Source organism: Hylobates moloch, unplaced genomic scaffold, assembly GCF_009828535.3.
Source record: "Hylobates moloch isolate HMO894 unplaced genomic scaffold, HMol_V3 SCAFFOLD_11, whole genome shotgun sequence".
Classification (NCBI taxonomy): Eukaryota; Metazoa; Chordata; class Mammalia; order Primates; family Hylobatidae; genus Hylobates; species Hylobates moloch.
Window position 1 is genome coordinate 9,037,365 of NW_026652286.1, and position 14,431 is coordinate 9,051,795.

The 14,431-nt window shown below is 33.2% G+C and overlaps 1 pseudogene; it reads right to left on the minus strand.

Moving 5' to 3' along the window:
• Nucleotides 1–4,365: 4,365 nt before the first annotated feature.
• Nucleotides 4,366–14,431, minus strand: part of LOC116477227 (large ribosomal subunit protein eL18-like) — a 30,039-nt pseudogene continuing 19,973 nt past the window's right edge.

Consider the following 14,431-nt stretch of genomic DNA (forward strand, 5'->3'; position numbering starts at 1 on the left):
AAAAGCAGTGAGTTACTCTATATATCCACATAAAGGATTTTCCACATCCATTTAATTATTCACACTATTTTTTTCTGGGAATTATATTTATGTCCATTCAATCCCTGCCAGGGAATTCTAAGACTATTTTTTGTTTTCATTTTCACTTTAAATGCTAAGAAACTCAAGAGAAAAAGTGAGATGAATATTCTATGAAATTAAAATTTGTAATCTCTTATCGGAGTTATAAGATTCCATCATAATTGTCTTGCATTAGCAAACAGTAAGTTTTTGGAATAGGAATGAGGAGCTAGTTGGAGGTAGACAGTGGCACTGGGATTTATAATATAATAGTTAGTAGATATATCATAATGCCAACTGCTGAGAACGACTTTTGAAAGATTTTTAATTTTTTTCTATAGTGTTAAATGTTCAATGTTTGCAAATATATGGAACATGAATTTCATTAAGATTTTACACATAAAATCCAGTTTATAAGAAATACTAGGGGTGGATGGATAGGTTAGCAAAAGAAAGGAGGAATGTTTTAAATATTATATTTTTAGGTATTAAAAAATAAATGAACTCAAGAAGGCTACATGTCTCTTATGATTCTGAACTAATCAGATAGCATTGCCTTACTTGACTTTCTTGAATATGTGGATTAAAATTTCTGATGTATTTTAATACTTCTTACATAATAGTATTATCCATTTTAATACTATGAATATATTTTATCCTGTTTTTTCTCCGATCGCACATATAATTGTCATAAAGGTACCAATAAAAGCAATGAGTTTCCTTATCAGACAGGCTATGTCAAGACACCGGTCAGGAGTATGCGCTCTAACATCTTGGATCTAGGTTAGGTAGAACGGTTATTTCAAAGTGGCTGAAAACAAAAAGAATTAGAGGATGGTTAAAGTAGGGGAGAGAGTGCATAATCAGACATTAAAAAGGTTACCCTAATGATCAATTCTGAGTTGGGCAGCAGAGCCAGGTACCAAAGACAAGGTAGAGTAGTTGATTGACAGAGTAATACTTGAAAGAGCAGAGAGGAAGGATGGAATCAAATACACCTGCTCTAAATATGGCTATAGGCTTTCATCTCATTTCTTCCATTGTCTTATGATATTTTCAAGTGTTTAAACTGAATTAAATATAATATGTTTTGTTGTGCTTTCTTTTAGTGTGTTTATTTTTCATTGGAAGCACTATAGCATAGTTTCATGGTACTAGAATGCCATCTTATTTAGAACCACTTGAGGAGTCTTTTAAAAGGCAGATGCCTGAATTTCATTTCCAGGGATTCTGATTTAGCAGATATAGAATCTTCTTTGTATTTAATAACTCTTCAAAATTCTTGGTGCAGTTTTTTCCATGAACTGAGAAAATACGGTATCATGAGTAAAAGCATAAACTATGAGATCAGACTAGTTTTGAACGTTAACTTCAACACATATTAAATGTGAGACTTTGAAACATCCTAACCCTGGTTTTCATCAGCTATAAAATGGACTAAATAATAATTGCATCACACTTTTTAATGATTAAATCTGGTGATGTATATAAAACACATACTGCAGAGTATCTATCTAATATTTTATAAATAGCTATGAACATAGATGAATCAATATCTTTTAATAAAGGAAAAAAGAGGACAAATTCAGGATTTAAATCCCCAATTGTCCTAAACCTACCACCTAAATTTGCCTGATTCCTTCTCTTTGCCTGATTCAAGTATTACTCTGTCATACAACTGTTCGACCTTGTCTTTGGTACCTGGCTCTGCTGCCCGACTCAGAATTGATCATTAGGGTAATCTTTTTAATGTCTGATTATGCACTCTCTCCCCTACTTTAACCATCCTCTAATTCTTTTTGTTTTCAGCCACTTTGAAATAACCGTTCTACCTAACCTAGATCCAAGATGTTAGAGCACATACTCCTGACCAGTGTCTTGACCGAGCCTGTCTGATAAAGGAAACTCATTGCTTTTATTGGTACCTTCTATGACAATTATGTGTGCAATTGGAGAAAAAAAAACAGGATAAAATATATTCATAGTATTAAAATGGATAATACTATTATGTAATAAGTATTAAAATACATCAGAAATTTTAATCCACACATTCAAGAAAGTCAAGTAAGGCAATGCTATCTGATTATTTCAACTCATAAAAGACATGTAGCCTTCTTGAGTTCATTTATTTTTTAATACCTAAAAATGAATGTTCAGAACATCCTTCCTTTCTTTTGCTAATAGTCTTCTTATATTAACTCCTTCCTTAATTTCTACTTTAGCCCATGCAAAAAGGAGCTAGAATCATTGTCAGCATCTTCTCTGATATGTAGAAGCTTCTGTACACTGACCTTGCTGCATGTCACTTGGTTCTCACTGTTAGGTGTTTATCAGGGAAGAAAACCAGTGCTTAAATACTGTCCTGTAGCATTAGTAAGCCCAGATAAGAAAGTGAAGGAGGACACTCTCCTTCCACTCCCCCATTTTATTTTCCTGAAACATGATATTTCTCTTTTGTATTTTTCCCCTGGACATGCCTCTTACACTTAATTTGTTTCTCATAATTATTATCTGACACATTTAATAAATTCTTAAGTTACAAAGAAATACATTTAGCAAAACATAAACAAAGACATCATTTCCCCGTTTTCACCTTTATCTTGTCACTGTATGCATATGCAAATATACGATTACCAAAAATAAATGGCCATTTCTGAACACAGAAAACAAAGGTTTAATAAAAATTTTGAGTAATATATTATTTAGTCTACACAAATACTTCAACTTTTGTCTTCAACCAGCACTCCACTTGAATGGATGAAAGAATAACTTGGTCAACCACACTGGTTTGAGGTTGCTCTCTATGATTGTACAATATGAGTGACAGTGCAGGTGATCATTTTGCTATAGGATGGAGAAGCTGACCATCATTGTTAATTAGACAGAAAGTGTCAATTTTTATAAGAAGATCTGAACACAGAGTTTATTATTCCACCATGATTATCAGGAAGATTTGCCACATTCTTTACGCCAAGATTTGACATATAAAAAGAAAGGAAAAAATATTCTAAATAGCTTCTCACAATGAAGAAAAACATGTTCTTAAAGAACTGTGATGGGTCACTTAAAGAACACGGGGCTTTTGTTTTTATTTTGTCATTTTTCCAGAACAAAAAATGACATAGATAAACACAAAACATTAAAACATAAAAGTAAAAGTGTTTTTGTGGACACCATAATTTGGAAGAGAAATTGACAATTTTATGGCTCCATCTCAGAAAATACTAAGATTGTTCAGATATCATCACAGATAATGTTTCTATCCCCTGAGAGTTATACCTATACCTTATTTCTTTTCATATGAATGAACCTCTCTTAACTTGTAAATCACAATACAAGCAAAAAATATTGGATACCTCATTTTATTTTAATTTTAAGGCACTACTGTCTCTAGTGAAAAGTGTATTACTCATTGAAAAAATAATAATTATTTATATTTTTCCAAACATAAGAGTTGTTGCTATTGATACAAGGATCAAAATGCCCTCCTTTAAAAATACTCATTTGGATAACTCTCAACACTAAGCATTTACATTCTATTATTTAATCTTTATTCAAATTTTGATTTAGTTTCTGGAGGTTTGATACAGTTGTGATTATATTTTTATTTGAAATCTTTATGTTCGACAAGATGGCATACTATTTCAAAATATTTAAAGATGTTTGTTGGATAGTAAATATTGTCAAAGAGTTCAATATAATAATATAGAAAATATGGAAAACAGAAACAACAGTTTAAGAATGTAATGTAATGAAATGGAATGATCATGGACCTGATAGATAGAAGGTGTAAGTTTTTGATCCAAGCTTTGAGCAAGTATTTTTTCAACTGTTAGTTCCCTGTGCTGTAAAGCAAGGGAACTTGCTTTCAACAGTATGAAGTTGAAAGTAATTCAACATCAATGTAATTTTAAAAAATTATAATTAATTATAAAAAAATTAGGTTCAAAGTAATTATTTTTAAAAGTGTCTAAATGCCTGATTAGTTTTCTAATCTTTAATTTACCTATTCTACCTATATCCTAACATCCCAATTAGAAAAATATACATAATAATTGATTTTTACTCACAGGAGATTAATATTTACTAAATAAAAGTGTCAAATAGTCTTATCACTATATTTTTAAATTTTTAAATTAATTAGTAACTTATCATGTCAGCTTTTGTGCCAAAAAAAACCACTCTAATACTTAGTGTCTTAAAAACAACTCCCTTTATTGAGGTTACAGTACTGTGGGTTAGCAAGTGGGGCTGGCCTCAACTGGGTGGTTCTTTTGCTAGTTTCTTTGAAAGGCTCACTTATGTCTGGCTGGAATCAGCTGCCAAGTCAGGTGTCAGCTGATTGGTCAAGGATGAACTCATTTGAGATGATATCTCTGCTCCACGAGGTCTCTCAGACATCAACTAAAAGTATTCAACATATGTATTTTGGAATCTGGGCGCTCATGAACTCTTATCAAGAGCAAAAGCTATAAGGCTTACAAGTGTCAGACTGTCTTTGTGCAAGCTCAGAGCTTGTCAAAGCAAGACATAGGCTAGTCAAATACAGAAACAGGGGGGAAAGTACACCTCTTAACGGAAGTAGTTACAAAGAGTTCCAGCTGGTTTACAAATTCCCCCAACAGTTACTAAGGTAGTATTATGTATGCCAAATGTCATCATGATTCAATGTTGGTTATGTGGGTTGAGAAGATCTTGTTTTTTGTGTTTCCTGTATTTTGCAGAGAATTTAGAGAGAGAATCCAGTTCCAACTAATGTAGCTTTGCCATAATAAATGTGCTCCTTTAAAAACTTGTCATGCCTTTTCTAACTACTCCCAAATAATATTACATGATTAAATTTCCAAACATGAGAGAGACCTTCTCCCTAAAGTCCTCCAGGGTTTTTCCATTAGCTCAACCCAGCATTTAAAACCCCTCTTAACTTGTGTTTTACAGTAGTTGAGTTCAATCTCTTTTCTCTATTGCAATAGTTTTGAATGCTATTGAAATGGTGTGAAACTAAGTTTTTCTAGCCTGTTTCACTGTGCCTCATGGAATTTTTCCTTGACAACTGAATTAGGTTTGCTGTTTGCTAGACATAAATTTAATTACCAAACCATTTTCACTGGTTTCTGTTTGACATCTACAGTTGGAGTCCCAAGAACTTGATGTTATTGTTCTTCTTTGGTTCCAAAAACAAACAAGTTTTTATACATGAAATGAAGTTTGTTACTTCTACAGTAAACTGCAAAAGTATTTTCCAAGGTGAGAGGTTTAGGTTCTGTAAGAAGAAAGCAAGAGCAAAACAGGAAGAGTGTATTGGGGTGTTACAGTGGCTGGGGGCTGGAGATGAAGAATCCTGATGTAGATGGGAATTTCCCACCAGCCTCAAAGGATAAATGGCACAAAGTGACTCTCTCATCTTGGTGGCCCATTGAGGGGGGTCAAAGAAGAGAGGTGGGAATGGAGTCCACCTGCTTGTTACAAAAATAAGTGTAAAAGTAGTAATGCACTTTATTTTAGCAGTTATGGTCAAAGGAGGAAAACATAAACAAAACAGGGCTTGAGTAAGACAGTGATGCTTGTACATGTCTTTTGGGTGCAAGAAAATTCTCTATAAGCCTGAGAACTTTGGCAAAGCCTGAGCACTGTCTCAGGGAGATACTTTTGTGGTGTCCTGGTAGTGACTGGCAGCTGGGCTGTGCTACATTAAGAAGACTTTGTGAAGAACAGATTTTAATGATGAAAGACAAGTTTCACTTAACTGCTCATACTTAGAATGATAAGAATAATTGTTAAAGTGCTTTGCAAAAATAAGAAACATGATTTAAGCATTTTGATAGTGATGATGATGCTGATATCAGATAAAAACATACTAAGAATATTTATTTAAATCTAAAATTACAAAACGAAAACATAAATATGTTTAAAGCTCAAACGTCCAATAGCTTGCATTATCTATACTGGTGTTTCCAAGTAGTAACAAGAAATTATGTATATTATAAATAAGGTTGGAATACTGGTGAATTGTTAGTCTTATATCAATGTATTAATATAATAAAAAAGATCACGGTAGTTGTATTTATCAAAAGTGTTTTTTAAATGCATAAAAATCTTAGTAGAAGCTATGTTATTAAACAAAATTGGAGAAAAATAGTTACATTCAAAAGATTTATACATTTTGGAGGTGGTCCCAGTTATAATGTGATTGACAAAGGACTTTGTTTTTTTTTCATTTTTGTTTAATAAAAATTGATTGCACTTATTATAGCATCATGCATCACTCTATTACTGGAGCTAGGAGACATTTCTTCCTTATTCCTATTTGCAGCCACTTTTAGCCTTCAAAAATACATTGGCTTGAAATTCATCATCATTGTTCTCCTGATTCGTAAATGAGAATTTTCACCGAAAATTTGGTGAAATTCCATTTTCCATTTTTTGAGTTACTGAAGCATTAAAATTAGATATTTTTCACCTGCATGTTGTTTTAGGTACAATTTGGAGTATTTTTCTGGTGAAGGTCATTGAAGAAAACTTTGGAGTGAGCATATTTCTGAAAGTAGAAAACTATTTTGACAAATTTTATATAAAATTTGTGGTATTTACTTTGGATATTATAATGGAAACAAAATTTAAAAAACACTCTAAAACTACAATTTCTGTTTATTCTTAATTTATAGCATTTATTCAATTCTCTTTTTTTCTAATTCTTATCATTGTACTCACATCTTTTTGGGGACACTGACATGTCTTTTCCTATGTAAGATTCGGTACAAAAATACACTGTATTTTCATTATAATCTAAAAGAGTAAGTGTTTCCACATTGTAATGAATATCAATTAAGGTGTTTTAAAGATTATATTCTATGTTAAAAATAAATGTGTGTGTAATTTTTTGTAACTTTTATTATGATTTAATTCCTTGAAAAAAATAAAAATAATGATTTCATCTGGATTTCATGCCTAGTTATATGACCCAGTAGATTTGACTCATGAAAATAAAAAAAAAAAAATGCTTGAAGGTAAAAATCCTTATCATTATTTTATTTTTATTTATTTATTTATTTTTGAGACGGAGTCTTGCTCTGTTGCCCAGGCTGGAGTGCAGTGGTGCGATCTCAGCTCACTGCAAGCTCCACCTCCTGGGTTCACTCCATTCTCCTTCCTCAGCCTCTCGAGTAGCGAGTAGCTGGGACCACAGGCGCCCGCCACCACACCCAGCTATTTTTTTTTTTTTTTTTGTATTTTTAGTAGAGACAGGGTTTCACCATGTTAGCCAGGATGGTCTGGGTCTCCTGACCTCGTGTTCCACCCGCCTTGGCCTCCCAAAGTGCTGGGATTACAGGCGTGAGCCACCGCACTGGGTCTATTATTTTAATTTTAAAATTAGCATCTATTAAGTAAAATTGGGAAAATAACAAAATAAAAATAAAATATAAAAATTAAGTTCCCCTAAATCCTCACACCCAAACATAACAAAAACATTTTCTAGTATTTCCTACAGATATTTTAAACATAAACATGTACACACACACATATGTCTGTTCATGTATGTATGTATATGTATATGTATGTGTGTGTATATATATATGAAATTATATATACAAGTGTATCTGTATATATACATGCAAGTCATTATATATATATATGTATAAAATCACTTGTAAGCTGAAGAAAGACTTCCCAAAAATATTCACATCCTTATCTCTGATATTTCTGAATGTTACCTCATATGGCTAAACAAGGACTTTTTGAATATGCTTATGTTATCTCTCTTTGTTTTTTTTTGACACCGAATTTCAGTCTGTTGTTCAGACTAGAGTGCAGGGGCACAATCTCAGCTCACTGCAACCTCCACCTCCCAGGTTCAAGCGATTCTCCTGCCTCAGCCTCCTGAGTAGCTGCCTCACCACATCTGGCTAATTTTTGTATTTTTAGTAGAGACCAGTTTTCTCCATTTTACCCAGGCTGGTCTTGACCTCTTGGCCTCAAGGGATCCACCCACTTTGGCCTTCCAAAGTGCTGAGATTACAGGTGTGAGCCACCATGCCTGGCCACATAGTAAGTATCTGGAGATAAAATTATCCTCAATTACCCAGATAGACCTTAAATGCAATCACATGTATCCTTAACAGAGGGAGGAAAAGGGAGATAGCACAGACACACAAAGGAGAATGAAATGTTGAGATTGAGGCAGAGATTAGAGTGATGTGGCCACGAGGTAAATAATTCTGACAACCACTAGGAGCTGTAAATGGATGAATAGATAAAGAAAAGAGGGTACATATACACAATAGCATATTCATATAGCCACAAAAAAATGAAATCCTATCATTCACAAAAACACATGTAGATTGAAGTTGAGGATATTGTATTAAGTGAAATAAGCTAAACACAGAAAGACAAACATTGTATGATCTCACTCTTACGTGGGGGCTAAAAGGAAATTCAACTCATGGAGATACAGAGGAGACTGATGGTTACCGGAGTTTGAGAAGGGTGGTAAGGAGGGGAGCATAGCGAGAGGATGGTTAATGGCTAAAGAAATACAGTTAGCTAGAAGGAACAAGGTCAAGTGTTTGATGGCACAATAGGGCAACTATAGTTAACAATAATGTGTTGGATATTTCGAGATGACTACAAGAATGGAATTATACCCTTCCGAACACAAAGAAATAATAATAAATTCTTGAGGTGTTGGATATCTTAATCACTCTGATTTGATCATTACACATTGTATACTTGTATCAAAATATCACATGCACCACATGAATATGTACAGCTATTATGTATCCATTATATCGGCCTCCTTGTCAAGAGGCTCTGATAGAGAATTTGGTCCTTACTTTTAACATTTTTATTTTTCATTTTTAATAATAACTTATTTATTTAAAAAACAAAAATATTAAAGGCAAGGAATAAATTCTTTATCAGAGCCTCTTAAGAAAGTGTGGCCCTGTAACATCTTGACTTTGACCCAGTGACACTGATTTTGAACTTCTGGCCACCAGAACCTTGAGAAAATAAATTTATACTGTTTTAAGCTATCAGTTTGTAGTAATTTTGTTACAGCAATCCCAGGAAACTCATAAACCACATAATTATAAACACATGATTGTTGTATAGATAATTTTATTTTCTAGTGTTGTCACTTTATTTATTAGTTTACACCATTCTTGGCATGTCTTTATCTTTTTCCATCAGTTACATAGGTAAAAATTTGACATGCTGGCTGTTGCTTCCAATGGGAAGTAAAACAAGGATATAGCCTTCATCACTTCACAAGTTTTCTTTTTATTCTCTCCACAGCTATATGTGTTTGTTGGTATTTAATATTGACTCACAAAGGCATAACATAACACAGTTTCTTCTCTCCTTCGTCTCTGGCTGTGAATTCTGCCAATTCACCCATTGGTGACTTTTTATCAATCCTTGATTGAAAGTGATGTGATAGTGGTTACTTTGTGGTCAAGCCTTGGAATCCAGGTATTATATTGATTTTTTAAAAAGTACATTGCTTTTAAACAACCCAGCATTATCACAAGAACGAATCTGGTATTGAATCTTGCAAAAATGGCCTAATCTCCTTAGAGGAGAATGATGTTATGGAAATACCAAAAATAAATCTAAAATATTATTGAGATGAATGAAAAGGTTTCAATTGCCTTCGGGCCATTGCAATTATGAATGGACTGTGGATCTATGTTTTGAGGAAAATAAAATATTAAGAAGTATTTATATAATTTTTTGTTTTACATAGAATCAATACATACTATATAGAGATGATAAATTATTCCAGTAGAAGAGGCAATAAGTGATTCTCCTCTATACCTTGGATAATACAATATTTCCTTTCATTTATGAATGAACTGCACTTTTAGCCATATAAAAGCTCTCTGCTTGTCTCATTTTACAGCTATAATTTGTTTTCTTGTAATTACATATGTTAAGCAATGAAACTACAGCGTCCAGCAACCGTTGCCACTTAAAGGATTACTTGAAGACTCAGCTTAGTATTGTATAACGCTCGCAGCCTTGTAGATCTGTGCTTTGGTTTGATTTGTTATCTTTTGTGATTTTGTGCCTGGGATAGAGTTCACTTCACCCTGTGTAAGAAGCAGCACAACTCTCATAACTGTTTTATTTCTTGTATAAAATTATTTTGTGTGTGTGTGTGTGTGTGTGTGTGTGTGTGAATGCTAGAGAGATAGAGAAGGGGAGAGAGAGACAGAGAGAAAGATGACAAATATCAATGTCTAGGTGGCAACAAGAGCTAGCTATTACTGAGTCTTCTCTAAAGAGTATGATATTCAATACTAGCATTTCACATGGCATTGTTTTTGCTACACCAATGAAGTTACATTTAACCTTTATATTGGAGCAACAATGAATTACAGTTACTATTGTGATGAAATCACAATTTTATCTGGACTCTGGGAATTTAAGCCCAAGAAATAAATAGGGAAGGAAAAGCTTAATAGTTTCCTGGGCTGCTTTAACAAAGTATCACCAACTGGGTGGCTTACATAACAAAAATGTATTTTCTCACAGTTCTAGAGGCTGGAAGTCCAATATCAAGGTTTCACCAGAATCAGTTACTTCTGACTGCTTTGGGAGATAACCTGTTTCATCCTCCTTTCAGAGATTCTTGTGGTTTGCTGGCAATCTTTGGCATTCCTTACATTGTATCTCTTCCTTCATCTTTAAATAGCATTCATCCTGTGAATGCATCTAACTACCAATTTTCTCCTTTTATAATGACATTAATCATATTGGATTCGGGATCCACCCTACTCTAATATGACCTCTCCTTAAGTAATTACAACTGCCACAACCCTGTTTCCAAATAAGAACGTATTCTAAGGTACTGGGGGTTAGGACTTCAACATTTAAATTTTATAGAACACAATTAAGTCCTTTCCAGGGAATATTCTGCCTGGCTTTTCTTTTGTTTTTGTTTTTTGAAGACTCAGAGTGGGGTGACATCATGGAGACAAAACAACAGAAAATATTTGTGGTAGAAAAGGAGATATCTATGGGAAGTTGATATAGTTTGGCTCTATGTCCCCACACAAATCTCATGTTGAAATGTAATTCCCAATGTTGGGAAAGGGACCTGATGAGAAGTGACTGGATCATGGGGGTAGATTCTGCCTTTGCTGTCTTTGTGACAGTGAGTGAGTTCTCACCACATCTGATGGTTTAAAAGTGTGTAGCACTTCCCCCTTCACACTCTCTCCTGCTCCACCATGGTAAGATGTGCTTCCTTCCCTTTCACCTTCCACCATGATTGAACTTCCCAAGGCCTCCCAGCCATGCTTCCTATTAAGACTCCTGAACTGTGAGTTAATTAAACCTCTTTTTTTCCTAAATTACCCAGTCGCAGGTAGTTCTTTATAGCAGTGTGAGATAGGACTAATACAGAAGTGGTAATTAATAATAACATTTTGAAAGGCTAAAGAGACTTTAGGACCAAATGGTGTGCATCTCCCCATTACCCTAGGGTGGCTAATTTTTCTGATACTTCTATAATACTTAAGTCATTTTGGGGAAAATTTGATATTTTAATTGTTAAGGCTTCACTGGGGGAAAAATTATTGTTAACATACTGGGAGAAAAATTATTGTTAACAAGACAAACAGAGAAATTTAATTTATTTTGACTGTTTGTAATCAAACAGTTTGTGAATAGATACAGATTCAGTTTAGTCATTTTGGGTTCTAGTTTATTAACTGACTTATATAAATGTCAACATGCTCATTTTATGGGCATGACACTCATTGGAGTGCTATTTGATGAATGCAATTAATAATTGTAATCATTCTGAACTAAATGGGAGTGGAAAGAAGAGAGAAGTTAATACAAAAAAGAAAAAACAGAAAATCAAGGAAATGGAAGGAAGTTAAAAGAGTTAGGAGAATGAGAATGAAAGAAAAACACATGAAAACAAGACTTATCACCAGACCTGAACCCTTTTTTTAAGCATCATATGGTTCATGTACTAAATTCAGATAGAAATATCTTCTTATAAAGTACTTCACATTCATCTTTTTTTTCATTTAGATCCCCCATACTCACAGAAATGAGATGTTTTAATTACACTCATTATGAAATGATGTCAAAATTCATTTTAAATTTCAGCAAACACAAAATCTTTCTGTAGTTATGTGGGAGGAAAAATAAGAATTATTTCGTTAGCTGTGATTTTCATGTATTTGCATTCTACACTTATTTCCCCTGTTAATTAGTATCACAGAATGTCTCTGAGTCAGTATATTATCCCTCCTCAGCACTCCAGGTAATAAATGAAATTCAGGACAGGTACTGCATTACAAAGCTCATTGATAAAGTTAATTAACGTAATCCAAGTTAACTCAAGACTAGTGTATGAAACAGGAAGTTCTTCTTCCACATTATTATCACAGATCATGTGTGTGTGTCTGTGTATGTGTGTGTCTGCGTGTGTGTGTGTGTGTGTGGCTTTTGATGTCTGAATTCCTTGTGTTTTGTATTGCTTTGGCTATAATATAATTTCCTTTGCTACTGTTAGGACTTTTATTATTATTATTATTTTTACACGTCTACGACCAATTACCTAATTACATATCTGGTTTCCTTCTAAAATCTGGACTCTTTCATTTAGTGAAATCCTTCAAGAAAGAAGCACTGTATTTTATTTTGTTGATAATAACTCTATTTTTGATGCTGCTTTCTGAATTTCTCTGAGTCTATGCCTTTACCACTTGTTTATGTAATAGTTCTCAAAGTTTTAAGTCCTTAGCATGTTTTGAAACCCTTAAATTTTTGAACCATGCTTGAAAAGATTAAAATGCACAAGGAAGTATCACACTAGTTATGTGGTAGCTCTTTGCCCTTTTGTCTTTGTTTGGCTTTGAAGGATAAACTCCCAGATGTAAGGACTCAGGAGTAAAGGCTTTCCCACATTCCACAAACACTTTTTTTTGTTTTTATTTTCACATTAAGCCCTCTCGTCCTGACTTACCTTTTCATCTGACATGACCATTTAATCTTAATATTTCATGCAAATATGTTCAGCAGAATAATAAATGACCTCATTTGTAATAAAAATTATCATTAAATAAATTAGACTGCATTCGTGAAGAATTTTCTCTAAGCAATCTGCAAAAGCATTTTCTGCAATGTGTAAACATTGATTTTCTTTAGGTTTCTTTTACAGTAAATTTCCTCTTGCCCTTAAACTGAAAGCCATACTGCTATAGTAATTCTCAACACTGCTATGTGATACAATATACCAGCATAAATTTCATTAACTTAGTTTTCTATAGGGTTCATTGTACAATATTCGACTAGGGAATACAGAAAATTCTAAGAAACAGAAGTAAATAGTCAAAAGTAAATAGTTTGTTCAAAAGTTTTCTCACTTTTTATGCAGCTATTACTGTCTTCCTAAGAAATACGAGATTAAATAGTTTGAATTATTACCTTACAAAATTTCAATCTCTTTCTTCAGGTAGCCAGTATAAATATCAATATAACTTTCTAAGAAAGTGTTTTTTAGTTAGGTTTTATATCCCTCGGTTAAATAAAATCTAATAGCAACATAGCACAGCAGCCTTGCTTCTTATGTCATTATTTATATTGTCATTCAAATTTCTCCTTGGCTTCTGAAGTTAAAATGGTTGAGTTCTAGAACTGGGAATTTATTTAGAAGAGAATTCTAGTGCTAATTTCCTCCAGGCTTTGATAAAATCTTACCCTAAGGAAATATCTGTATAAATTCCCCTGGACCCTATTCTAAAGAGTTGTTTGTTTTGTTTTTGTTTTTAATACATGAAGATTGTGGTATGTTTTTTGAAAGATACTTTTTTTATACATAGTTAAGGTTTTTCTCTTCCTCCCTCAAACAGAAGCTATTGTGATTATGTCAAATTGTTATTTCAATTCAATTCGATTTTACATCTCTTCCCTGATCTGCAAAATTACTTGTGACAACCCTTATATCTGGAAAGGTATTTCTACAGATATAAAAGTGAGCAATCCAGAGCATGATTTAGTTGTTTTATTTGGGGTAGGGAAAAGGTGAGTAGTCAACTTAAAAATTCACATTTCATATTCTGAGTAGTGTTTATATCTAAAATTTTTATTTGTGATAAAATCTTTAGTATTAGAAATACAATAAAAATACTTTGCATAACTTAAAAATTTGTTTTCCAACGTTGAATCGATTATATCTTTAAAGTGCCTGGAAAAAAAAACAACCCTTAACTTCTAATTTAATGTAGATAAAAACTGCTTTATCTCATGACTATTTGTCGTCCTAGAATCCACCTCCCTTTTTCTAAATAACCCTTACATACCTCATCCTTAAAACACTCCATTCATTACTTCTAGTCTTTCACTGCCT